This window comes from Ptychodera flava, chromosome 5, assembly GCF_041260155.1.
Source record: "Ptychodera flava strain L36383 chromosome 5, AS_Pfla_20210202, whole genome shotgun sequence".
NCBI lineage: Eukaryota > Metazoa > Hemichordata > Enteropneusta > Ptychoderidae > Ptychodera > Ptychodera flava.
In genome coordinates, this window is record NC_091932.1 from 28174580 (window position 1) to 28201521 (window position 26942).

General features: G+C 36.1%; 2 long non-coding RNA genes across 2 annotated transcripts in view; one reads left to right on the forward strand and one right to left on the reverse strand.

Annotated features, from left to right (window-relative positions):
- The window catches only part of LOC139133436 (uncharacterized), a 53631-nt gene that overhangs the window by 11720 nt on the left and 14969 nt on the right, over nt 1-26942 (forward strand). Inside the window, exon 2 of the long non-coding RNA XR_011552590.1 lies at nt 22897-23128. This is a non-coding gene — a long non-coding RNA (uncharacterized lncRNA). The remainder of the gene's footprint in view (nt 1-22896; nt 23129-26942) is intronic.
- On the reverse strand, nt 24617-26711 carry LOC139133437 (uncharacterized). The gene is made up of 2 exons (XR_011552591.1): nt 26607-26711; nt 24617-25167 (listed from the first exon to the last, which is right to left on the reverse strand). It is a non-coding gene; the product is annotated as an uncharacterized lncRNA (long non-coding RNA).

Sequence of the window (26942 nt, forward strand, 5' to 3'; positions counted from 1 at the left end):
TTGATTTTCTCAAAAACAAAGCAGTGAAAAGGTCATTTTCTTCACAGATGACACAATGAGTCTACACTATGCAAATTTTAAAGTTCAAGAGTTCAAATGTCTGTCCCTGATGAACATTCTGCAAATGATATGTTTGGTTTTTCCCTCCTCAGAAATTTTGACTTAAATAATCAACAAACATTATGTTACCTTCAACTTATGATTAAAAAAGAAGAAAATTGCCATGTTTTGATATGATTTATCGTTATTTTTATATTATTTGAGAGTTCAGTCGTAGTATCACTTCTTTTACAGTTACCAATTGAACCAAACCCATGGTGCTGGGAACGTAACCCCCAGCATAAACTTGCTGACAGAACAGTGAACGAAACACACAATCAGCCCCTTTTTACTTGCAGACAGATTACATAAAGAAAGTGATCAGGTTTATGCTAATGAGCTTTATGCAAATGAGTTTCATTCTAATTAGTTAGCAATTATTTCAGCAAACTGAAAACCTGGATGTAAATTTACAGCAAGGCTCCTTTAGGCACTTGCTTTATTGTCATGGAAACAGACAAGATTTACGTTTGTAGTTGGTTGTTATAAGTTTAATTCAATATTTTGTTAACATCTAAAAAAAATACCAGCCCCTGAAAAAGTGACTTTGTCCATTTCACAACTGTGCTTTGACCCCTCTGCTGAAATGAAGGGGAGAACTTTCTGAAGGGAATCATCGTTAACCCTTTGAGTGCTGTATTTTTTCCCACCAAAATTTTAGTGCAACATTTTACCAATTTTTATGAACTTTTCTGTAATTTTTCTGATAATTTTGGACCAAATGAACACAATATTTCATCAGCCACAGTTTTTTATCAAAATTTTGGCAAAAATCTGACAAAAATTGACTCAGGTATATTTTACACAGGCGACAAAAATTGACTTTGGCGCTCAAAGGGTTAATAGAAAAAAAGATGTACATACGGCTCATGTGTGTCTTGTACGTGCCATGGACTAGAACCATATTTGCTTGTCTGGAGTGAAAGTATGGAGCGAGAAGTTAGGGATTGGTACAATTTTTGAACTCTGAAATCTTAGTTGCGGCCAGCAATTATTGGAAATTTTAACAACATCAAAAAGGAAGACATAATATTTACTGCATTAATAAAGGCAATTTTGGAACCAGAAAGATAGTTTCAGTTAGAAGCTGATGGAGTCTGGTCCCATTTGAATGCAATAGGTACTACTTGCTACCCTCCCCTTCCAAAAAAACAAGGCAACTCAAATGTGACAAGAACCCCCCTCCCCCTCGATCCCATTGCATTTAACTGTTTGTTGATCTTCAGAAAGGGCATTGCCATTCATATTTAAACTGAAGTTTTAGCCCAATTGTCAATGGCTAATTGTTTCCCCCTCCGAGCTGCCAATAAATCTAATGAAGCAACCCTGAATTTGCATACGCCTCGTAAATCAAGAAAATCCGGACGTGCAGAATTGCATTAGTGCAAGACTGGGGTGACTTGTCCGAGCTCACTCATGTGGAGGAGCTGTGTCAATATTCACAGTGAGGGTCTGAGATGAACACACACGGGACACAGGGGCTTGATGATGTTGTTGTTGCAATTCCGGGTCCGAACACCTGCTTTATAATCTGTTTAAAAAAATGTCCATTTCCCCCCCAATGCTCGTTTCAGCAAATAGCAGTTACCCAATCAGACAGGTGTTACGATAATGAGATCGACCGACTGATAATGAAAAATAGAAGATATCTGATAATAGGATTTATTTGTGGAGCATTTCCAGTGGAGTGTCCGTCCATCATAGTCGAAGCCTAATTCTGATCAAAGGTACATTTTGAGTCAGACGTTACTATACATATATTTTGTGATGAATGAAATGTTTTCATGCGAAAACAATACTACCAGTAGATTTCATAAATAGCTGGCAGTGGGTGGGGAACTATACTAGCATAATTGAAAATGTAAAAAGGATGGTTTTACCCCTGAAACCAACTTAATAATCTCAAATTTTTTTTCCAAAGGACAACAGTGAAGAGAAACATACTGTTTATTTAACATTTTGGCAAAATTTCTTTTTATAGTCCAAAGGACATGAGAATCAAAAATTCTTTGCAGTCCAATTAGGAAAAGGATACAAGAAAAATGAAAAAAAATTAAAACTCTGAAAAATACTTTCGTTTTTTCAAATTTAAAAAAACGCCAACAAGCCAACAAAAATGTACCTCCATCCCAAAATATTATTTTTTATAGAGCCTGGGGAAAAATACTACAACTAGAGGTGGGCATCTTATCAAAACTTTGTCACAGTTATAAATAGAACAAATTTCAAAAGTAGGAAGAAACTTGTTATCACAGTGAAGGCAAAATGTTTTAGAATTAATTCCCACTATTACAAAATATAAACGTGAATGTTTATGTAAGCATTTCAAAATTTTTTCCGCTACCCCTGGGAAAATATGGATTTAATTTGTTATGGATTTTGATATTTGTAAGTGCCTATAACATCCCTTTGACACGATAATTAAAAGTCTGTTTGGATTTCAGGGAAATTCACACGGAGGCACTCCTCCAGACGGGATGTTATTGTGAAAAAAACATAATATGAAATAAGTGCGAGTCAATAGAGCGATATTTGCATAATGTCCATTTCGCTAGACTCGTTCAAACATGATTTCTATTTTATTACTGCGTTTTGTGTTTTCATATTGTATTATGTGTCGGTTGGGACTCAGCAGTGAAGCAGTTCATGACAGCAGGGCCGTAATTATTTTGGTTTTTAATTATCATAATTACATGGCTATTAAAAGGAGTGTCTCTTTTGTTTAGGCGAACTCTTCAATAGGCTGGTTTGTTCCTTTGTGCTGGCATGAAATTAAAGTGGATCTGTTTTTCTTTTGATGATGAATTACTTTCAGGCTGGGAGGAAAAGTTGTGTAATTTGTTTCTTGGTTGCGTCTGCCTTTGCGTGCATGCTGCAGTTTGAGTGTATGTGTGTGTTGAGCGAGTAGTGGCTGGTGGTGAGAGATCGCTGAAATCTACCCGTGTTTGTATCGGGCATGAGGCCTTTCTGAAGACATATGGTGTGTACGAAATCAACAATACGTGCATTTGCATATTTGGATATTTGTGACAGTTTGTTGAGGGGGGGGGGGGTTGTTTTCTGAATTTGAGTGTAGTGTGGGCGATTGTTGGTAGATGTGGGTATATACTTTATAAAGGCAAGCCCATTCACTGAGTTTTAAAATTTGTACACCAAACCGCACAAACAATGTCTGGTCTACAGACCACAAAAAGTAAAACCAACTTTCCAGAGATGTTATACGCTGAAATAATTACAAAGTTCAAAAGTGAACCTCCTCAAAAAAAAAGGAAAATTCCATAGTTTAGAGATTCATCTGTGTTTTTGAAAAAACTCCTGGTTTCCTTTCCAAAAATTTTCATCAAATGCTGAAGTTTTTCAGGAAAATTTTACACTTTGCCTCCGCAAATACTGAAAAACATGAAAATGTTTCACAGTTTTAGCGTGACAGTTAAACACTTCAAAAAAGTCTAAAATAGCACATCTTATTGGTTCACAGGTCAATTTCATTGTGGAACAAAGTTTTCTGTAGTAAAATGTAAACTAATCCCCATATTGTAAGTTGATTTTTTTTTTGCGCCTGATTGATCATTTTTTCCCCTGTAGCCTGACCATCATGGGAACAGCTCTCCCTGCCTACCATCCTGCTGTCAGTTCTGAGACAATACATTCCACGGTTAGCAGCTGCCGGGGTACTTGGACTTTGCTATAGCATTCAAAGACGGACAGCACCATAAGGTCTGGCATTGTTTTCCCGTCCAGTGTAATGTTTGATAACCTGGGAGGTGGCGAAAGTTATGCCGGTGTCGTCAACAATGTGATAGTGTGTTGGGTTTTGTAATGCAAAATGCAGGTTAATTTCTATGCGGGGCTACATTTGGTAACTTTGAATATTTACACTGTTGTATTTTTTTTAAAACCACATTTGCGTGCGAATGTTCCCCCACCACGGCAGTGTTTATTCACTATTATTAACTTGGTCATTCTGTTACTTTATGTAAAACACCTCAAAAAGTTGAAAATTTGATGTTATATGGGTAAGATGAGAAAACCAAATTTAAGTTTTAGATTGTCACATACATACACAAGATGTTCCAAGATGTACTATGATCACGTTGGGGAGCAACTAGGGCCAATTTGTTGGTGATGCAACAAGATAAAAACACCATAAAACCTGGGCCAGACACTCAAATATTTGTGAAAATTTTCCTGTTCATGGATGACCTGACCAGTGAGAGTTATATGGTTCGTGTAATATTCGCACATTGTTTTGCAAAAATTTGTGATTTTTTCCGAAGGATATTAAATCTGCAAAAATTGGTTATTGGGATATTTGGATATGTACAGGATTTGTAAGAATTGTGGCTTGTACTTTTAGATATTTTGTTGGCACCACATCATTGTACAACCGGAGAATATGTAATTTCTCTGAAATCTTATCGGAAGATGCGATCTGAAAAGCGGTTTCGAATTTCCCTGGTATCGGCAGATGTGCTTAATACAAAACACTGGACGATACCCACAAAAAGCGTGTAAAGTAAAAGACATTTAGGTTCTTAAGTAAGGGAAAAGACTGAATTTTTGTTATCCTTTTCTTGTTGTATTGAATGAATAGATCGTTTAGTTTAGCCGAGAGAAAGGCAGGCATGCCTGCTACTGTGTATCCACGTGAACTGAGGATTGAAATGGCTACCGGGATTTGCATAACAATACAAAAGAAAACAATAAATATCCACTGGCTGTATAGAATCTGTGTCTCCTCTTTCACAATGGTACGGTCCTGAAGTAGCATTCCTTGGAATTTTTCTTTGGCCACATAGGGGTGAACAGGGTCGGTTTGGAGGGTGTGGGGAAACTGTGTAACAAGTGATTGATTCTTGATAAAGCTCAAACAATATAGTCTATTGCTCAATGAATATTCCAAATTAAGATTTGCATACATTTTGAAACCTTTTCTGCTAATTTATTCAATCATTCAATTATGTTGAAATAGACAGTTCACACGTTGAAAAAATGTTTTCAAATTATGGCAAATTGGTACCAGGTCCTCAGAAAGTTCAGGGAAAAAATAAGAGAAACTTGTAAAATTGGAGACTTTATTCCGAAACTACTACTTGCCAAATATTTTCGGGAAAATAAATAATCTGGAAATTGAGTCGAAAATGATGAAACTCCATCCGCAATCATCCATTCCAGGCGTCCCCTAACGACAATCCACTCATGATTGGTGTCTGCCGACCGATCGCTGGCCGTGTATTTGCAAACTCATTATCTTTGTGAAGTCTGCCTCGTTCACTTTTTATGAAGAAGTCCTTTTGAAATTACCTTCCTGTCATTATCAAAGCGGAGGAGGGTGGGGGGAAAAGAGAGAGAGCATTGATGCAAATTTACGTCTGATTTGATGGATTACGCCGGGAATGGTGTAACCGCGATGTGTTGCCAGTTCATAAATGCTAATTTAACCAGAATAGATGAATTGCCGCTATCCCTCTTTGCAATAATTATTGCTTAGAAATTCAGTGCTTTTTTTGGAAGGAATACTTTTGTCTAGCACAATAGAACTATGAGACATGTCGGCATGGTAACTAGAGGAAGGCGGGATAATACTGCGAAAATTTCAAATGTGGAAGCCTATTGTGAGTTTATTACAAACGACAGTGTTGTATTCGCTCACGTTATTAATTTTTAATTTTGCTCCAGTATCTAGCTTCGAAAAGTTTCATTTTTCACTCCCAGCTGAGCGTCTGTGCAAACTGCCGAAAGTACGGGCACTGTAAGTTTTTACGAGCGTCAATATTTAGTTACCAGCCAAATGACAAATCCTCCCATGTTGACATTTCAAAAAAAAAAAAGAAAAACCCGAACCGGTGAAAAAACTGCTGAAAAGCACCAACAAGATTAACCCAAAAATATGACAGGGATTGGAGACGATATTGTCGGCATTCATCACCCCACAATACTTTATTCATCTTGCAAAAAAACTGACGCCTCTCGTTACAAATTTTTAGCAGGCGTGTCATAAAGCATTACCCATCTATCCCAGGAGGGGGCCCAATTGTTTACTCATGCAGAACGTTAAAATATACAATCTAGTCGGCTTATGCGCTTTAATTTCTTTTCCCGCCGAAAGTTCTCCAGCATTGGAAGCCTCAGTCGCTGTCTGTCTGTCTCTTCGTACATTGATTATGTGTATCTGTGACCAGACATAAAGCAGGAATTTTATAGCCGGGGCTTATTTCCCCAAGGACCTTTGGATGGAAGTAAATGTGCAGGTGCCGGAATGATAAATACGATAATGGGAAAAGTAATTTTGGCCGGGAATATTACTCAAAATGTTTTTTTTTCTGCAGGAATAAAACAAAAAAGTGTCATGTCCTTGCTTTTTGTTTTTTAAAACAGTATTCAAGATCAAGTTGTAATTTCTGATAATTTCTGTGAGCAACAACATCATTGAAAAATTTTTGCAGTTTTGCAACAATTTAATTTTTTAAAGTTTTGTGTTCATCAATAAAAGGACCTTGAAAATAGTATTTTTAAATTTACTAAAGACACAAAATTCAATTTAACGAGAAATACCCCGTATTATAATCATTGTAGCTGTAAAGTGCAAATTTTGTCGTAATTTTGTTTTATTCTTTCGTTTTTCTGCCTTTGAGGCAATGTGACAGCTGGAGCGAAGTGTGTTCCACAGCAACCAACTGAACAAACAAACCCACTTCCACGCAATAAAAACATTGTGACATAAAGTACTAAAATTAAATTATCATTCGACGGAGCTGCACCACGGACTGCAATTTGTGTTTTACTTGTAATTATTGGAAGAAAAATTCCGTCCCTGCCTCAGTAAACACAGCAGGTCCTTACGACTGAAATTTCTTATGCAAATAAATTGTAGCAATTTGTTTTTTAGGGGCGCGCAGAATTTCCCCGCTTCAAATTTTCCATCACTGTTGCCATTTAGTGCGTGTACAGCTTCATTGTACGCATGACTGGTTCCATTTTCAAAAATTGCTTCCTAGGGAGCGAATGGTATTATTTCCACGCAGAGCCCTATTCATATGCTAATTTCATTTTTTTAATGACAACTAGAATGAAAGTGCAGTCGTGCAGTTTTTTTTTTTCATTCCGTAACTGTGACAGCAAGAGTTCGGAATTACTGGCTAATAATGACAGATGATTTGTGCGTGCACCACCTTTATATCAGTAATATGCCATCTGACATGCACCAGAAAGAAAAAAAAAAAACTGGGAAAAAAACTGCAAAATTTGTAGTGCATAGCTTAATATTTGACTGATCACCATTTTTACCGGAGGCACAATTTCCAGCTTTGCAGCCTGAAATTCAATATGGCTGCCCCCATCCCTCCCCGTGTTCATCAAAATGTTAGCCCGCATTAAGAGGATCGGATTTCACCCATCTCGCAAATCCTGACTAAATTTCATTTAACTGAGGGTCTTGTTATCCCTTAGCTTCTCTCTGCATCCTGTAGCTTAATATTTAGACGAACTCTGAAATAAAAAAAAAATTGAGTCAACACGTGGGCTTACGTTATTAAAGGCAAGAGAGGATTCTGCTGCGAAGATTATATTATTTTTTTTAATTTGTGTAAAAATCCTGCCCTTGAAAGCACCAACAGGCGTATTGTTGCCATGGTAATAAGCAGCCAGAACAGATGTGCTCACAACTATGTAATTGTCATTTGACGAATTGTTGTTGCATCATTTTGTAATGATATTAATTTAATCGACTACATTACCCAAATTAGACTTAATTGGACTAACAAAAATCTCTTATTTTGGAATTTGGCTTTTTCAAAAAATATTGCTGCACTTTCGATTCGACAATTAGTTGGGTTTTATACCAATGTTTTTTTCAATAATTTTATTTAGTCCTTGTTATTTTTTTATGGCTTGTTTTATATTATGCCATTCACCTGTAGTTCAGATTGCAATGAACTTGACCGCTTTTTGTGGTATGCAATCCTTGGTGCTGTGCGGTGCGTTTGATGTTCCCTTATCGTACAGTGCAGTCGGGGGATAATTGGTGATCATTACTTTTTACATGTGCGATTTCACAAATGCACTTGAATTTGCCAGACCAATCTTGTGCGCTCTGCACCGGCATTAAACATTTATTGAATCACTGAAAAACATTAATGAGATTTTTGCAACGATAAAATTCTTCACTCTGTTAATTTAAGTAAACTTTATGAAGTACGTCTTCTAACAAGACTCATTTAAAACGATGATTCAACGTAAAAGTGACTACTCGTGACAAATTGCGCAATAAAATCCACAAAAGGGAAATAAAATGAGAAAATGAAACATCTGGTCCCTTAAACTATCCAAAATCTCACTGAAATTATCTGAATTTTTTTTTTCATATAGCAAACGATTTAAGATTGTTATTTTTGAGAAACGATCTGCCAGTGTAATGTCTGAAGATTCAAAAAAAAAAGTGTGTTGACCTCCTTCAAGAGGGTAGAATGTCGACAAAACGATGTTGTGGATACTGTTGAATATTGATGGACTGGGGATAACCACTTTTACAAAAGAAACACAGTCCCATATACCCTCGAGGAAGAGGTCATAAAAAGTTCATTTGTACAAAGTTACAGTTCATACAGCGATTTGTTCCTTCTGTTCGGTAATTTCCCGCCTAATCTAATATCCAATCTCAATAATGCACCTCATCATTTCATAAATGTTCTTCTCTTCGGCTTTTTTCTTTCATTTTTGTCATGAGACATGGAATTAAAAATTCCAAAAGACTTAATTTACTGCTAAATATCTTACAGCAAAATTGGTTTTTGTATGATGATTTATTTTGGAAAACCTCTCATGAGTTTTTTAAATTGGAGAAAGATTCCGCAACATTTGGTCGGATGGAAATCATGTTGTGTAGTTTTGAAGATTAAAGTTAACGTAAGCTGCCACCTCAAAGGTTTTTGTTTTCATTTTTTTATAGAGCACAATTATCACAGAAAAGTGATTTGAAGTATGAAAAAAAGTACACTAGTTTGAAGAGTTTGTTGAAGTGGTCCCGGATTTTGGATTGTTATGACTCTGATCGGGTACGACAATTTAGACAAACCAAATACTATACCGCAATAAAGCATTCAAATTGCTGTTGAACGTGTCAATATGGATATTAGCGATGTGATAATGTTTGATGGTGAAATTCACACAGGGGCGTGATTTTCACTCTTTTCCGATCTTGTTCGTTATATTAAATTAATCACCATGAAGTCTTGACCCCTCTGGAAAAGGAACAGAAATTGACCCCACTCAGCGTAGAATCACATCAAGTATCTATAACGAGAATATTAGTTATTGAATAATATTTTCCAGTTCTCCCTCTGGCCAGGCTACTGGCGAATGGCTTGTTGTACTTGATAGGGACTAAAACGTGTGACTAAGTTCATCAAAAGTGGGTCGAGATTAATAGTTTGTCTTGTTTCTTTTTTAGGGAGGGGGCGTTGATGGATTTAATTACTCTTGTTGACTCACCCTGATGACTAAATGATGAAACATTCAGGGTTAGAAAAAGGTCACCTCTTTTTTTTTTGACAAAAGTGAATTGAAAACAGCTTGCAAATCTAGATTGATGAGCATAACTTTTGACCTCTGAACTGTGACCCCACATCCATATTTTCAATGGGCTGGTGTCATTTGTGTCAGGTTTTTTTTTGTACAGTGGAAACAAACCAACGGTTTTATTAGCCAATGTTTTATTAGTAAAATGTTGCTGATGGATAAAATCCATTTCTGCTGTTTTTGCCAATGCCAGACAGTGGGAATTAAAACTGACTAGTAAGGGGCACGATGATTCATATTTAATAAGCTAAAGGGATCAACTTTATGTCTGACCCCCTAGCTACGAGTGTAATCCCCTAAAAGTAGTGGATTCCCACCGTTGGCGTTTTCTGTCACATCGGAGTAGTGTAGTGTTTAATATGTGATCATCTATTCGTGTTTGATGTGCTGATGTGAAAGAATGGCAGTCGTGCAGGAAAGCGGCCATTAATTTTTCAGCAGCTCAGACCACTTCCTACCAATCTTTACAGTTAACAGCGTTCAATTTTTGATGAATTCTGTCTCCCGCATGTAGGTGAAAAGCTGCCTGCGAGCATTCAGGGAAGAGTGCTAAAGAAAGATTTTTCAATTTTCAAAACTGTTTTTTTTATCGAACAATATAATTATAATATCATTGTTATTCGGTGCTCGCAAATTATGTAATATATAAATTAAATGTGGTTGGTGATGAAAAAAATTGACGATTTCCAGTGAGTGAAAATGTAAATTTATTCAACTTCACAAAAATTATTTTCCCAGTGGTATCAGACTTGCAAAGAGAGACTTTGGGCCAACTTTCTGCATATCTTGAAGTTGAAATGGAAGTTGAGTATTAGACTGGAATACTGTGGGCAAATAGCTACAAAGCGATTCCACTGGAAACTAAATAAGTTCAGAAAATAAAGTTATATTGCAAAAGAAGGCAGTATGAATTTTTCACTGTGTGACAGCTGTTTTGGCATCAGACAGCCAGGGTCTCATTTTTGCACATATGCTCGCAATTTTTCCAGGGCATGTTTATATTTTATGTATAGTTTTTGAGCCCTTTTGTTGATGCTGAAATTTTCATGTCAATAATAGTGTAGACTTTGTTCCATATTTTCAAGAGCATACCGCTCCACAAACCAACCGTATTATTTGCAGTGTTCGTACACATGTGTTTATCGTAATTTTTGATGACGTATCAAATTTTTTAAATTCGTTTAGATGCTAAGTCTTTGCATCATGACGCCTCAATCGTTATCAGTGCAAATTTATTAATATGTGCAGGACTTTATCTTTTGAGAATACATGCAAACATAAGTTAGTAAGAATTTCCCCACAGATAGAGGATATTGGTTTAAATATCATGTGTTGTATTTTTAATGGAGGTTTTGAAATTTTGAATGGAAATGGTAAGATTAGATTGGTGACATTGTACTTGTTGGTAATTGTTATGGCCAATCAGCATCAGTACATTTCCCTAAACTTTGCTGATTGGCTATTCCATTCTCATTTGCATATTGAGTCACTAGCAGAATGCAGATTGGTTTAATTTGTGTTCAACATTTTTGATCTCAATCGAAGTAGATACATAAACTAAGGTTGCTCTACAGGCCTAAGCATGACTTCCAACATGGGAAAGTTTTTTTTATTGTGAAATATCAAAACCAGCGCATTACAAGTGTTATCTATAAATAGTGTCGTGCAGTCTAAATTTGTTTGTTGAAAATTGCACAAGAATGAAGATACTGTTCAAATGTTTTTACTGCCTCGCTTAGGGGTATTAACTTTCATGAGGTGGAAATTACACCCCAAAATTTGACACACGTCAATATGTATTTTTAGGCCAGTGTGAAAAATGACTTCCCACCGACATAGTGTGTTCTGGAAGCAATAAATCTCCCCCCCCCCCCCCCCCCCCCACAACCACCACATGAAGGCCAGACCAACTGATGGGAAGCACAGCGACTTGATGTTCACTACAAACAATTACCCTTAAAAATATCATTCTGCCTTCTCAATAAATTCCGGGTCCTTATGAATAAATCAATCGTCACGGGCTCCCCGGGGACTGGGAGAACATCTGCCCAATCCCGGGCCACAAAGGGATTAGTAATAGCCTTGTGTAGCTTCTCCTCCCGTTGATTGTGCTCTCTCATGGGAACCGAAAGAGGTAATTGCAAATTACAGGATGGAGCGCCAGAGAGGAAGGAGAAGACGGCGGGTTGCCATGGTTACCACTTTAACAATATGAACTCCAGTGTTTGCAGTCGTTTGGACATTTTTATAACATTCATTTTCTGGATATCATCAGCTGGCTGTTAAAAAAGTTGTAATTCTGCTCGTCTAATAGTGGAAAGTTAAAGTCTGAAGCAGGCTGTAGGGTATCACTGTTGCCATGACTACCAGCAGGTTGGACGACTACCTGATTGATTTTGGGGCTAATTCATAAGTCTCTACTATAAATGCATCTGAAATTAATTTTCTGGATACTTTGCAGTGGCGTTTATACCCTGGGCCGCCAAAATCCCTCACTTGATCTCATGTTGCAAACTTTTCCATCGCTCTACAAAAAAGATAAAGATGATATAGCTTTATGAAGCCAAATGCTTCCAAATGATATACCCTGATTGAAAAATTGAAGACAGCATTGTTTAAAACATTTGCACCTTGCAGGCAAAAGGGTGAGTAGCTTTTATTTGGTTTTTATATGAAGTTATTCATCTTGATTTTGAATAAAGCGATTAATCATTTCAGTCTGAGTAATGTGAAACAATTCATCAACATAAGAAAACTGACTCCTTAGCATTTTGGGGTGATATTTTTGGTTACATGGCGTCAAAATGGGAAATCATTAGCAGTTTGTCACCCCAAAAAGAGTATCTAATTCTGGGTGATTTATTTTGGAGGGGGAGGTTGAGGGGGAGTGGGGAGGGTAGGGTTAGTTCATCAAGGGGTATTGAATTATCAACCTGCATAGTTTCCTTATAGCAGCTGAAAATCCGGTTGTTGGATTCTGCAAAATTTGGATGATAAATTATGAATTTGCCAGTCATTTTGGTGAAGTGTGCTTTCTCAAATTTCTGAAACAAAAATAAACTGTTTGGAATATTCTAAAGAAGATAACTTTACAAATGCCTTCTAAATCTTTTGTAAGTTGATGGGAACAAATTTTTTTCACATGCATCTGGAATTTTGCCAATCAGTCAACTGTTTGTGAAACTGCAAAAAGTTCCTATTGAGATGTGGAAACTGTGAACAAGTCAAATACAACCTGGTTTGGAACTGTAGGAATTGTAATCGGAATGCTCATTTGCTTTCAGCTTCCTGTTTCTGTTTCCTGTTAGCGCTGGAAGCGAGTGTGTAGTTGTTTCACCACAGAACTTCGCTGTAAAAAAAAAAAAAAGCTGATGCTGTATTACAATATGAACAGTAGCAAAAACGATGATTATGGTGTAAAGCCTTAGTTTTTAATATGGATAAGTGAAACCCAACACTACCAAAAATGTTGAATCATTTAGCTACTGAAAAGATGTAACCCAGACAACCAATCACCATGCAGATGACATCATCTTGATTGAGTCATGTGACAAGCCTCTTTCTCACCAACCAATGGGAAGGCAATCCAAAGGTCCTCCAAAACTGGTGCATAAGATATGATGCGTTGAAAAAGTATATTGTCATTATTTAATGTCACAAAATTTCTGCAGTTAGCGCCGTGACTGCCCTCTGTAGTTCGCTTCTCGACTGGCTCAAACTAGTTGAATCCAGTCGGTGTCACCCGTGGCAACCTGTTCCTGTAATACAGTGGTCTTCAGAGGGAGAAATCGATACCACATCTTTCAGCATCTCAACTTTGTAAGTGTAGGCCAACTTATTTGTGTATTTTTTTGAGGAAAATTTCATGAAGGTGAAACTTCATTTTGTGTATTGATATTGCAAAAATAATAAATTTGAGAAGATAAATTATTGAATTTTTGAAAAAAATTACAAAAGAAAATTAGTTTGGAAAAATAAACCTGAGAAAAACATTCAGAATTGAATTTCAGATTTGAGTTAATCACCAAACTTTTGCTTAAAATGAAATGGCAAATTTTGAACACACTTGAAATTTGAAAACTTTGGCAAATTTACTGAAACCAATCTATTGACAAAAACATTGGGTAAAAAAAAAGTTGTGTTTTGCGCCTGTGGAAGTCACCATAATGTGGGAAGTAAAACATAATAGTAAGTAATTCATGGTTGAAAGTATGAGTAAAATTGGTTAATGCGGAAATAATTTGAGGAAAAATGTATCCATGTATATATGGTATCAGTCATGAATGGAATTTTCCTAAGCTTCTGCCGCTTGCAGCCATATTACCTCATGAATTATTCAACAGAATATATAGCAAATAATTCCTGAAAATAAACCATTCTGTTTTCATTCCAGCTTTTCTTTCCTTCTCGGGTTTCTGAAAACTATGTCTGTGCTCTTGCTCTTTCATGTTTTTCTTTTTCTTTGAGAGAAAAGTTTGCAAAGTCCAGGTGTGTACAAGTAGTCAGGGGGAAAGTTTTCCTTGTTGAGATTTTTTTGACCGTGTCAGTTTGGAATTTGGCGATGAAAAGATAGGAGAGCTTTATGAAAGCTGGGAGTGAATGGCGCTGCCAAAGAAGAAGCCTTTTAAGCTAATTAGCATGACAATAGGGCAACAGCGGGGAGCACGATTAGCCTTCCCCGGAGGGAAGACCGTACGTCTAGGTGTCCTCGCAAAATGTGAATGATAGGCTGCGGGATTGAAACCCAATCCCCGGCCCAATGTACGAAAATTGATCTTTTTGAAGATACTAGAATACCCAATTACCGTGGAAACTACCCCGAAAAATACTACATCATACCATGGTTGGCAGATATGTGCACAAAAGGGAGAGTGATTTTTTTTTCTTTCGCTTCCTTACTATAACGGTTCCCACAGGAAATGAAGTGTATTTAGAATTGTGCGCATCTTACCAAATCCATTTGATGTACTTATTTAAAAAAAAAAAATATGGACACAAATTTGCTGTAATTTGCATATGTGTTGCATTAACGTTGGCAATATAACGACAGGCCAACTCTTTGGCGACAAATTAGGCCAGAAGGAAATGGTACAATATCAAAAAACTTAAAGATTGTAATTTCCACAAAGAGAGAGAATGGGGTTGTTTCGTGAATTCCCCAGAAAAAGAAAAAGACACCATCCCAGTGTGGTCTTGATAATGATGTAATTGCCAAATTATCAGCAGTTTTGCTAGGTTTTTTTTATTCGATGTTCTGATTACGCACCACTTAATAGTCAACCAATTAGAATTCTAATGGCTAGCCAATGACATAGCTATCCGGCTAATTCGCCCAATTAGCAGGCTAGGAAACGGCTGAGAGTATCACGGGAAAGTTCTAGACTAAAAATGTCAATGTTTAGTAACTACTTAATGTGACACCTATAACGGTTAATAATAATTCACTATATGGTCTATCCTTGTAGTCATAGTCAACTTACAGTGTTATATATAAATTCACATTTTCAATTTTTTTAAAATCATGGCGAGAAATTTGTGTATAAGTTCTTTTCATTTTTGTATCTTCATCTAAGAGCAAGTATTTTAAGATAGAGTGCACCTCAGGTACAGGTATTTTGACTCCTTGGAGTTACAATACTTCTGATCTACCACTTGTGTGGGCTCATTCTAAAGATCTTGGAGTAAATTAAGTTTTCAAAGTCTAACTTTAGTGACAATCAAAAATTATTTTTTTCCTGTAGAATTAACACATGGATGGCGGCCATTTTGAACTTCAAATTTTGAAGTAATTTGCTTCTCTAGAACCAAAAGTTTGTGCGGTGACCCCTATTTCTATTCTTGATTTTGAGAGAGATTGGTTGAAAATTTTCTTGATGAAAGGCTTGAGCAAAAGTTCTACGTCTTTCACTGTCATGTCACATACTACCTTGAATTTGAAAATCGTTCATAATTTTTGAAGTCGTATAATCGTTAAACTTCTTGCCAAACTATTGTAAATAGTCAACAGGAACATGAATGTTACGTCCTCAGTCTTTATTTTCATATTCAGAGAAATTTTACCGCTTACAGTGCACTGTTTGATTAAGTATCAAGAAGACAATAAAATTTCATTATAAATCATAATTACCATGATAATGCCAAAATCGTTTTTTTTTCAGAATTTTGAATTTTTTCATGTATTATTGAGCAAGTCATGAAAGAGATGCTCACCAATTTATTGGAAGTGATACACTGTATTTCTGTGATTAATATGTAAATTAGAAACTGTCTGAATTTGTCAAAACATTGAATACCACCTCTAAATTTGTTAGACTTTTCATGCAGTTTCCTTCATTTTTCCCCTACATGTTTTAGTAGGGTTTTGACACACCAAACTGAAAAATTGATAAATGATGCAAATCGAAACTGTCACTATGAGAATGTTCAATAATTCTTCATGACAGGTATAAAATCAGTGAACAATATATTTTCTCAAGAAACTTGAACGCTTTTACTTTTCATACACTTTTTACCAAGTTGATTTTTTTAAATGTTGCTTTTGAACTCAAATCCATCTTTATTAAAAAATTTGAGAAATATGAGGAAGTTAAAAACTCTATCAGTATAATTTTGGATACCAAAAGTTGCATCGTCAATAAGAATATTGATGACCTGCAAGTGGATGACTGAAGAGTATATTATACTTATTTTAAATTTTTTTAGTTTTTTACAGTCAGGTTCTACTTCTATCACTTTAAGTACTGACATTTGACATAGGAGAACAATTAAGTGTGAGCCTTTTAGACACTGTATTCATTCTGCAAGTATTTTGACATTTGTTTGTGGCATTGACTAACCAATGAGAGCCATTGGTCAGCCAACAGGTGGCCTCTGTGATCTGATTGGCTGAAAATCGACAGTTCAAAACACCTATGGTAACTTCGATAGAATTGGATAAACTGAAAAAGATTAAAGCTATTAAGGTGTATAAACATCAACTATTCACCCAATAAAGCTGAGATGTTTGTAAGCTAGAAAAAAACCCAGAACCGCCACTTTTTTGACATATCTTGAATAGGGCATGTTCTTATTTAGATTTGTTCATATCATTATTATGAGACCCTTCTAATGTGATTTACTCAGTGCAAAAGTCTAATTATAGCGGAGAAAAAACTTCTCTTATTGCCGTTACTTCATCTTTCACCGAACATGAAAGACCGTAACACGTATCATCACTTTGACAAATATTTACACTGTGCCTATTCCGTCTAAAGAAACCCAGGCAGAAAAGATTTCTCCTTTTATTAAGACATTTTGCTGAAAAGCAGTGTTTTTTTTTCGGTGTTTTTGTTCACCCATGATCCATTTTTATATTTTGAGGGAATAAAAGGGACTTAATCAGAAAAAGTGTTGTAAAAAATCAATTTATGAATAGCACCCGTGCGTTTTGTCATCCACAAGGCGGCTGATAAGGCTTAGAATTCAGCTGCTTTCATTGGCTTTATTTTATTTCACCTGAATAATCAATAGTTTTGCATTTAATTCACGGTTGTAGGCCAACTGGTTCCCATTGGAGCATGGCATGGGCTGCCATATGTAATTTATGATGTGTTTCTCCTTTATGGGATAAATTTTGATCAATATTACCCAAACTTTATGAACCTGAGGATTATTTTTTTTTTCTTTTTGACAAGATCACGGGATTTGCGACAGTCTCGCTCTGAGCGTGTATAAATAGAATTAATTCATATGCCATGAAGTGCAAACTTGAACATGATGCAAATAACAGTTTTGTCAGTTCTGTAAACACCCAAAGGTATTTCATGCATGAGTTTGGTTACCATCGGGGAAATTTGCAAATGTCAGTGTCCGTCTTGCCGCAAAACTCATGAATATTCATATTTACTGAACTGGCATAAAAATTACGCAGTTAATCATATCTTGCACACTTTTGCAAAGAAAAGTGGGCCAGACAAACTATTGCATCAGTTCTACCAAAGATGTATAAAAAAATAAAAATATAAATAAATATAATTATCCCGTGATTCAATTTCTACTCACTGCAAGGATGCAGTACTCAGTGAAGTTGCCATGCACCGCAGTTTACATGTGATTCACATCAGCTGATTATGTAAACATGATTGTTGTGGAGAAACATAAATATTCATTTGGATGGCCATATTTCATCCACTGGCAGCAGCTTGAGCTGTCTCCCGTTAGACGCTTTGCAAATAACTTAGTAATTATTGATCCGATATTTCCTCCAAATTGATGAAATAAATTAAATTGACCCTTGTTCGTTTGTTCTTTTAACCTTTTCAGCCATTCGTATTTGTCCAACTGAAATTATTTTTTGGGTCCTTAGAATTATTTTTGTATTGCTTCCATTTTGATTCAACTTGACATTATTTATTTGACCGCACGCGTCGAGACTTTGAGCACAAAAAGTTTACAAGAGACCTCTAGGTGAACCAGTGACTCTGTCACAGGTGGAAATTGGAGGAAATTGGTGATGGAAAAAAAAATTGTTAAAAGTCTGCAAGCCGATTTGTGGTAGTCAAATTTGCTCCAAATTTGCTCAGTCGGTTCGTGGATCCTTGAAATGGTGAACTTAATCGGCAAACTAAAATCAAACTCAGCAGTCAGGTCACATTCAGTGTCAATAAATAACAGATATATCTGATATCAACCTCTTGAGTGCCCGTAACCTTTTCCCTGCCAATATCTGGAATTAATCTCTTCATGACCGATAACTGTTTTCCCGCCAATTTTATTCCACGCAAAATTATTGATATAATGGCATCGTTTTCGACGCCACCGTACTTATTTTCCGTTTGAAATATTGTTGATTATTTCTGTGAATATGTCTGTCACAAAATTGCCGTGGAAAGAATGGAAATTTATGGCCTGATTTTGAAAATTTGTCAGGTAATTTAGGAGTTACCCGTGGTGTTGAATAGGTCATAAAAACGCTCGCACCCAAAACACATAAAATGTTGGCATTCAGGGCAACCTTTGTGGATTGATAAAAAAAAGGGGAATAATATCTTTTTTTGTACCATTATCTCAATTGTATATTGTGTTGAAAAAAAATTTTTGCAAAAATTTTCACAACATATGTGAAAGAGCAATGTTAGTGTTATAAAGTATCACGATCCATGATAATAGTTAATTGATATCTGAATGCTATAGCTTCGGGTATCGCGTCTCAGATCTCGAATTGATTTCACCGATTTTTTTTCTGTTTAATGATCGGAAACCTTAGAATGGCCAAGTAATACTACAACCGATGTCTATATTTCATTTTATACCTCAAAACCATTCAGTCAAATTTATTAACTTTTCCCACTCTCAGGGATGCCCGCTGCGCCTCTGTTTCATTTCTGCATCAACTTCATATGGTTTCTGTTTACTAATGGTTTTACTGCGCTCAGTACGACCGGAATTAGATTTGGCCAATTTCAGCCCATTTTGTTCCCAGGTACCCTGAAAATGATGCATCTCTGCCATTATGCTCTGGTGGTGTCATATTTTTGGTTGCCTAGGCAACAGATGCCAGTGTTCGCCTCGGTTCTATATTTTGCCCCATCAAGTACGATATCTGTCATTATTGTCAGGCTTCTTTTCTAAGCAATTTTAAAGCGGTCGTGTCAAATTTTCAAGATATACTTGACACCAAAGGCAGTAAAATTAGTTGTCGGATACCAATTCTGTTTTGTTGGTTTTACCATCAAGACTTCCTTACTCTGATATTGTGTTTTCATTGGTCCAATTAGTTGGCATGTCAGTTTATTTTTATAATCAACTTTCTGCTCAATTGCGCAATTGTTTATCACTTTTGTAGCAAATGCATGTCCCTAATTTTTTTGGGCAGGGAGGGGTAGTTTAAGCTCAACTGTTTACAAACTCTCTATCAATGTAAAATGAAAGTATATTGAGGCTTTGTTGTTTTTTACACAGGGCAATAAATTCAGAACAGATTTTTTTGATAAAAGTGCCAGGCTTTTGAATTAATTTTGGCATCACTCTTGTGACAGCAAGCCGGAGATAATCACAATAATAGCTACCCTTGAACTTGCCCGTAACTTGGGTTGTTCTTTTACAGGTCTCATGTACACCTTGTGGTCATTATAATCAGTAAGTAGTCAAGGCGTGAGACCCAGCTTTTCACAGGAAAATTGATCTTCTATACCAACTTTTTTTACTCTAAAACTCGCATGCAAATGTAATGAATATGTGTAATGAGTCTCTATACCCTAAATACTGATGAAAAGTTTGGCCAAATGCACTCCACGGAATCGTCAGTCTTTGCGTCACTCTGAGGTAGAATTCATAGCCCTGCAGAACATGTCAACTGCTGAAAATTTCATGTACAATTATTTTCAGCAGTGTGTTCTTCAAGTAAACACAGGTGTGCACATGATGGTTGGCTAGCCAATCACCTGAGTTGATTTTAGATTATATATACTGTATGACCAATGATAAGATGATATAGTGGTTTTTTTGGCAACTGATAAAATCACTCAGATATGACGTGGAAGGCACCCATGCCAAGGCCAGCCAAGTATATAGGGAAGAGTTAACACACAAAATATCAGCTTTCCGTCTCACATCATATTTATGATTTTTTGGGGGAGGGGGGAGACAGCTGCCGTTTTGTAGCGTGCCTTCCACGCGACCAACGCTCTATCTAGACTGTGCAAATATTATAAATTCTTTCGTTGTGATGAAACAAAAACAAGCTGCTCACTCAAATATGAACAGGAAATAATTCACCGTGTTTGAGAAATCAAGTTATCTCATATTGGAGTGTTTGTCTTTGCGATATGATTGATTGCGGCAAATTTGTCGATTTCACAGAGCGAGAGACAATTTAGAGTTTCCTTGTTTCCTGATTAATTAATTAAAAAAAAGCTAAAATGTCATCACTTTTATAAATTACATGCCACTTCGTTCGCTGATTAAACATCCAATGCGATGTAGCTCCTTTAAAAAAAAAAATTAGTCGTTCCTTCTGTGTGGGATGGGGAACAGAAAAAAAAATGTTTCTGCTTTGTGAACGCCTCCCGGGGACTGACCAAATTAACAGTATTGTCAGATTTAGTTTTTGTCAGTAGTTGGGTTGTGAAGCGTACAAACTATACGGCGGAAAGGCATTTGCAGGCGTACTTTATTGAAATTGGTCCAAATTTTGACAGTATTATGCTGTCGTAAAAGTTTCCAATAACACACAGGAAGGTTGGGTGTATATATTGCAAACACCAATCACAAGCGTAGCGTTCTGCATATGGTCGCCCTGGGAGTTGTAATGTTTTATTGTTTTTTTTTGATGAATTACTTTTCACTCGGCGATCGCACGTGTCCCAGGATTAACTTTATCTAGTTAGTGTGATTTCAAGTGTAGGCTAAGTTGAATTTGCTCCGAGTGCAAATACGTTTTGCGGGTGATATACGTCAAGATGTGATTCGCAATCGCCAAGCGCGCCCAGATAAGAGCACTTCGACTACTTCGAGATTCAATTTGAGGAAATGTCAAATTTCTATATTCCTTGAGGAGGAATAAGAGCAGAGAAGGATTCTGAGAGCTCCAAGTCGGCTACCTCGTCACTCTTCTGTAGTCTGCGCAAAAAGCGTTTTGAAAAGTACAGACACACTACTGTTCGGTCTCTGTTCGGTCATTGAATGTTTTTAATTCAACAATTTCATATTTACAAAAGAATCAACATAACTTTCTTGTGAATAGTTTTTATCATTTAATGTAAAATGACTGTTTCCTGTTTTAACACTTTTTAAATATAAGTACTATAGATATTTAAAATTATTATCCGAAATTTTAGCTGTATCTCCCTCCATTTATTACTATTTTCAGCACTTTCTTTTGAACTACAGGCGAATGTCAAAATTTTTAGCAAATTTGAATAAAAAGTTGAGCCTGGTCTCAACGACCTAGATATTTGAGTGGTAAAGACACTCCACTTGATTACAACGTTTTCCAGTTTGGTCAGTGTGATCGTCAGTTTTATGAAATGCCTTTATTATAGCAACGGCTTTATTGCTCAAAACCATGAAAGGTACAATAATAATCTCGACATATCTGTTTTCAACTTTGATTAGGCATATGGTTGAAATATTTTGACAAGGAAAACACTTGAAACATTTGGAAAAGTTTGGTTTTGTTCCTGAAATGTCCAGAAATGTGATCTTCCGTCTTTTCACACTTTGTCAGAAGAGATTTGCTGGTGTGTGCGGCCGACATCAGTTTTATCAAAGAGAACCTTAAAGATGTAATTCAAAAAGTTTCAATTTTGTTGTTGTCGAGTGTCAGTGGTGAATTGTTGCTATGGATGCAATAAAAGCATTTTAGCGATTACTAATTAATATATAACTTGTTTGAAAAAGAAAGAACATGCTGACAAAAAAATATTGTGTGTACTTATCTGTTTACAAACCTCTCAATAACCTAGCGTATTTTGGTATTTTTGAAATACAATGTTAGTCCATCAGCTTCAATCTGCCAGAAATTGTTTTTTAAAAGTTGAAAAATAAACAACGAAGTGAGGACTTTGTAGGATCAATTGATAGAAAAACATTTGGTATGAAAGATTTCTTTGAGAATAAATTACTCAAAGTTTCTCAAATGATTCAAAATGTCGTTTTTTTTGACAGACGATCCATAACTCTCCCGCATTCCCCCATTTTTTTTGTCCACGGTAATAATGATCCAATACTACCAACACTAAGAGAATTTCCAAGGTTTATCAAACAAAAGCGGGGAAGGCTAAACTGCCCCGGGCAATGTTATAATGATAATTTAAATTATACATTACACCATCAACCAGTCACTTTGGAAACTCATGACAAATTGCAAGCATGTCTGAACTCTGTGCCTTGTAAAAAAGAAATCTAACTATGACTTGCTAAATTGTCTGGCCATTATTAAGCCAAAATTTTTAAAAAAAAGATAAACAAATTTACAGGGTGTATTGCAGTCGTCAACCGGAATTTGTATTCTCATTGAAAAATTTAGTTTTTGAAACTAAATTACAACTCAGAAAGTGACACTGATTAAACTCATGCAGCATGATTTTTACGAATACATTTTAAGAGACCGGACAGGGGGGAGTGTTTCTAAAAATGTTGCTTAGTTTCTGTGAGAGAGAACCGCCACTTTTGTAATTTGACAAACAAGATCCTTCCTGATTTGCTTTCTTAATTTTTTGTGGGATTTATTTTCAATGGCAGGTTGACGAAAGCACCTGGGAGAAATGATGATCACGGTGATAAAAGCTTTATGCCTTGTACTCACGGGGTATTAATACAATGGGAATCAACGATGAAGAGAACGGGGGATTAGAGAGATGGAAGGAGACGAATTTATGAGGCCCGGTGATTAGATAAAGTGATACGCCGGCAGACGGATAGTTTTGATGCGAGCATTTGTCATCGTCGTGAAAAATGAGGTCACCGTGGAAACGTAAGTGCTCCCATCAAACTACACTGGGCTTTAGCATTGGAAGCTTTTATAGAAAGTCGGAGGGGTCACGGTCATAGGTCGGCTGCATCCGGCGAGAGATTGATTCGTAAAATGACAGTTTGAATTCGCATAAATGAATCATGTCGTTAGTCACATTCACTGCCGAAATTAATATCATCGTTAAGTGAGGGGGAAATGGGAGCAAAATGGGAAACTGGGACCCGTCGTCCATTAATCATACATTAAAAATGCAGAAACAATCCCTTGCAACAAATTGGGAGTTATTTCCCATGTCGCAGTGCCTTCAATCTAAATTTGCGCTGCGATGTTATCATCAGCGTGAACGCCAGTTCCAATCGGTGAACGAGATTTGATACGGTATTGTCCATTAGCACGGTAACCGTCGGTAACTGCCTTAATAAGTGTAACTTAACATCATGCAGGTAAGTCAGACAAGATTGAATGTAAAGAGTGTCGCAACTTCACCAGATGTGACAACCACATTTTTAGTCAGTCTGTACCTGAAACTCATTTGAACTTTCACCTGCCTACAGAGAGGTTTTGACAGTTGTCATAACATTTTTCTGCAGTATTATAATCTGAGTAAAGGAGTGTGTGTAAGATTAAATATGTGCATATTTTCATTCTGGGTTTTTGGGCAATTATTCGACAGCTCGGACAATTGGAAAGGTTAAATTGGCCACCCAATCTTAGACTGTAGATGTATGTGCTGATATTTTGAAAAATATTCCAAGCTTGATTTTCACAGAAAATTTTGGAGAAGAAATTGTGCTCATGCAGTGCTCTACAAACCTGCAAAAAATTACAATACTTTAGCTGTTTAATGTACTTGACTTAGGTTTAGGGGCAGAATTGGTTCACGGTTGTGCACATATTACTCTAGCACCTTTCCTAGCCCTCTCTCTGGCAAATATTTTTGCATGGTTCCATGTCCATTTTTCCTGTTTTTGGTTGTACAACAGACAAGTTGGTTTAGTTTTTAGCTGTGGGGAAGCCTGCATTCTCTGTGTATTAATATTTTCCCGTTTGAGCACTAGTATATATATATAATATTTATGTGTGCATGTGTACACGTATGTGTGAGTGCGTGTGTGTATATGTATGAGTATGCGTGCATTCACTTGCAACTTTTTATACATGCTCAGTATACACACACACATATTTTGATATCAAGGGTGTTGAAATTGCTTTTCTTTTTTCCATGATTTTGAGAACAATCATTTTGAGAGTGTTTTAAGTGTTTGTTATTTCAAGAATGATGAAAGAACACAAGTTCCGTGCACTATTATGCAATTATCAGATTTTTACACCATGTATTAAGCAATTATCAGCATTTTTGATTCCCCAGATCAAACTTTAAACTATATGATTGTGTAACCAGCTGACTTTTGAAGAGTTAGTAATTGTGAAGTTTTGAAGAGACTGGCTTTTTACAATCGCTTTTGAAAAAAAAATTGCTGGGAGACCTTTTGTCGTGATGACTGTCAGTGTATTTTATTTGTCTGTAAAAAGTCACACAAAATTGTGACGTAATCTGTGGTTGTTGAACTTGAAAGAATTTTTACTTTGTTAAGAAACCTGAAAAATGATGAAACTCGATGATTGCATCAAGATATTTTTATGTCAATGTCAACATTTTGTTAATTTATTTGTGGTATTTTGATTAAAAATTCTGGAATTTTAACTCTTGTCATATTCCATCAACACAACCAAAACTGAAATTTAAGGACAATTGTTGCCAAAATATTTAAAAATTCTTCAGTTTCCTTATATGGAGCACCTACCATGCATGATAAACTTTTTGAATTTTTGATTTTAAAGTTGTATTTCCATTGCACTGTATTTAAGCGTATCAAAGCTACTTAAGTCGCCGCTTGTGTTTGAAAATTAGCATATGTCAATCTGGACAGCATCTGGAACCTCCTTCCACGAGGCACTGTTTCTGGGGTCATGGGGTCAAAGGTTATCAGACAGACTCCGAGGTGTCCACGACTCCAATGTAAAGCTGTCATCTACACCTGTATTAAATACAAATAAACAAAAGTATGACCAGATGCGATAGTTCCCACCTAGATTTTCTCGTTGTTTCTTCTTTTTGGTTTTAAAAGAGTGTTAAAGTACTGATAAAACCTACCTATCTCAGACAGCTGAGTACTCCATAGCCTAAAAAAAAATCTGTCTGCACCCAGCGTCATGAAGAGACGAGGGAAGGGGTGCAATTTTTCACGATAATATGAAGAATATAATGCGGTCAGTTGTATATTGGTGTGAATGGAGTGATAGTTATCTGAAAAGATAATAAATTTGTAGTCTGTCACCTTTCAAGTTGAAAAAAGCATACCATGAAAATTACAAATCAAATTAAATACAGGATATATTTGCAGGTTTGAAGTGATTTTATTTTGTATTCAAAACAATTTCATTCTGTGTTTTTTTTTAAGAATTCTACCCAGTACTTTCAGAAAGAAGTATATTTAGCAACATCGCAGATTATTTTATAATTGAACTAAATTATCAAATAATTTTGACCAATAATTGATGTTGAAAAAATATCGCACTGATACTTGTTTACAGGTAGACATGCAGGCGGACAATTTTCAGTGAATTTGGAACAGGGGCTGTCGTTTGTTTGTATACAGGTATCACTGCTCACAGGGATGAGAAATAGTTTGCAACATTACTGCAGTATACTCTGTGATGGTCTGGTATAGCAAAACTCAGACAAATTTGTGGGTATCATGTTTTGATTTGAATGTTGGCAAGCTTGCATGTGTAAAGTTGGTACTTGGTAGTTGGGCTTTTTCTCATGCCTGTTGGCGTGACAATTTCCACCTTTGTGTGGACATGCTTGCTAAATTCATAGCTACCTCTTTTCACACACACACTAGCTCTTCAATTCAGATTCATATTGGGACAAATTGTACCCTCAGAATGCTAGAGAATGACAAAAATTGTAAAGTTTTTCTATTCTGAATGTAGTCTTGATTCTTGGCTGGTCAATAGAGCTGAACACAGTGATCACATGAATAAAAAAAGACAAATTGATAAATTATCGTGAACAGAATGTTCCATTCTTTACGCCATAAAGAGATATACAGATGTTCCATGTGATACCCAGAATCTCTTGTCCAAGGCATTTCAACCTAGCGCATTATGTCATTTTATTTTTTTTTCAGTGTGGATATATTATCAAATATTCATAAATTTGTCAAATATTCATACATTTTTGAAAACTATTAATTCAAGCAATTTTCGTTCAAGTAATGTGATATAGATACGGAAATGTATTTTTTGAGGAAAATGAAATAAGCAGAAATGATTGTACAGTGTGGATAAACAGAACAGTCAACAGTTTGGTATTTTATGTGTAATATGGTCAATTAAGGTCGTAATTGCAAAATGAATATACTATTAAAATAGGAATTTTGATCTATGTCCCTGAGATTCAGGTGCTTACCTACTGTCAAAATATTTGTGAATTTATGAGCGTCTTCAAAATCCCTTAAAGCTGGAGCATGAGGCTTCAGGCAGACGACTTCATATATCATAACTTCCCTTATGAATCATAAGTAATATCAAAACATTAAATATGGCCGTCTGCCGTCATGGCAACAATCACATGATATGACACACATCCATGATTTTTCCAAATGACGGCAAATTATGGAAATCAATAGCGGACTGTTATATTGAAATCGCCCGGAACAGAAGCACTAATTACATAATCAATTACCGCGGCTGCCTAAAACAATGGGAAACATTAATATTCATTAAAATGCAAAGCACACAGACG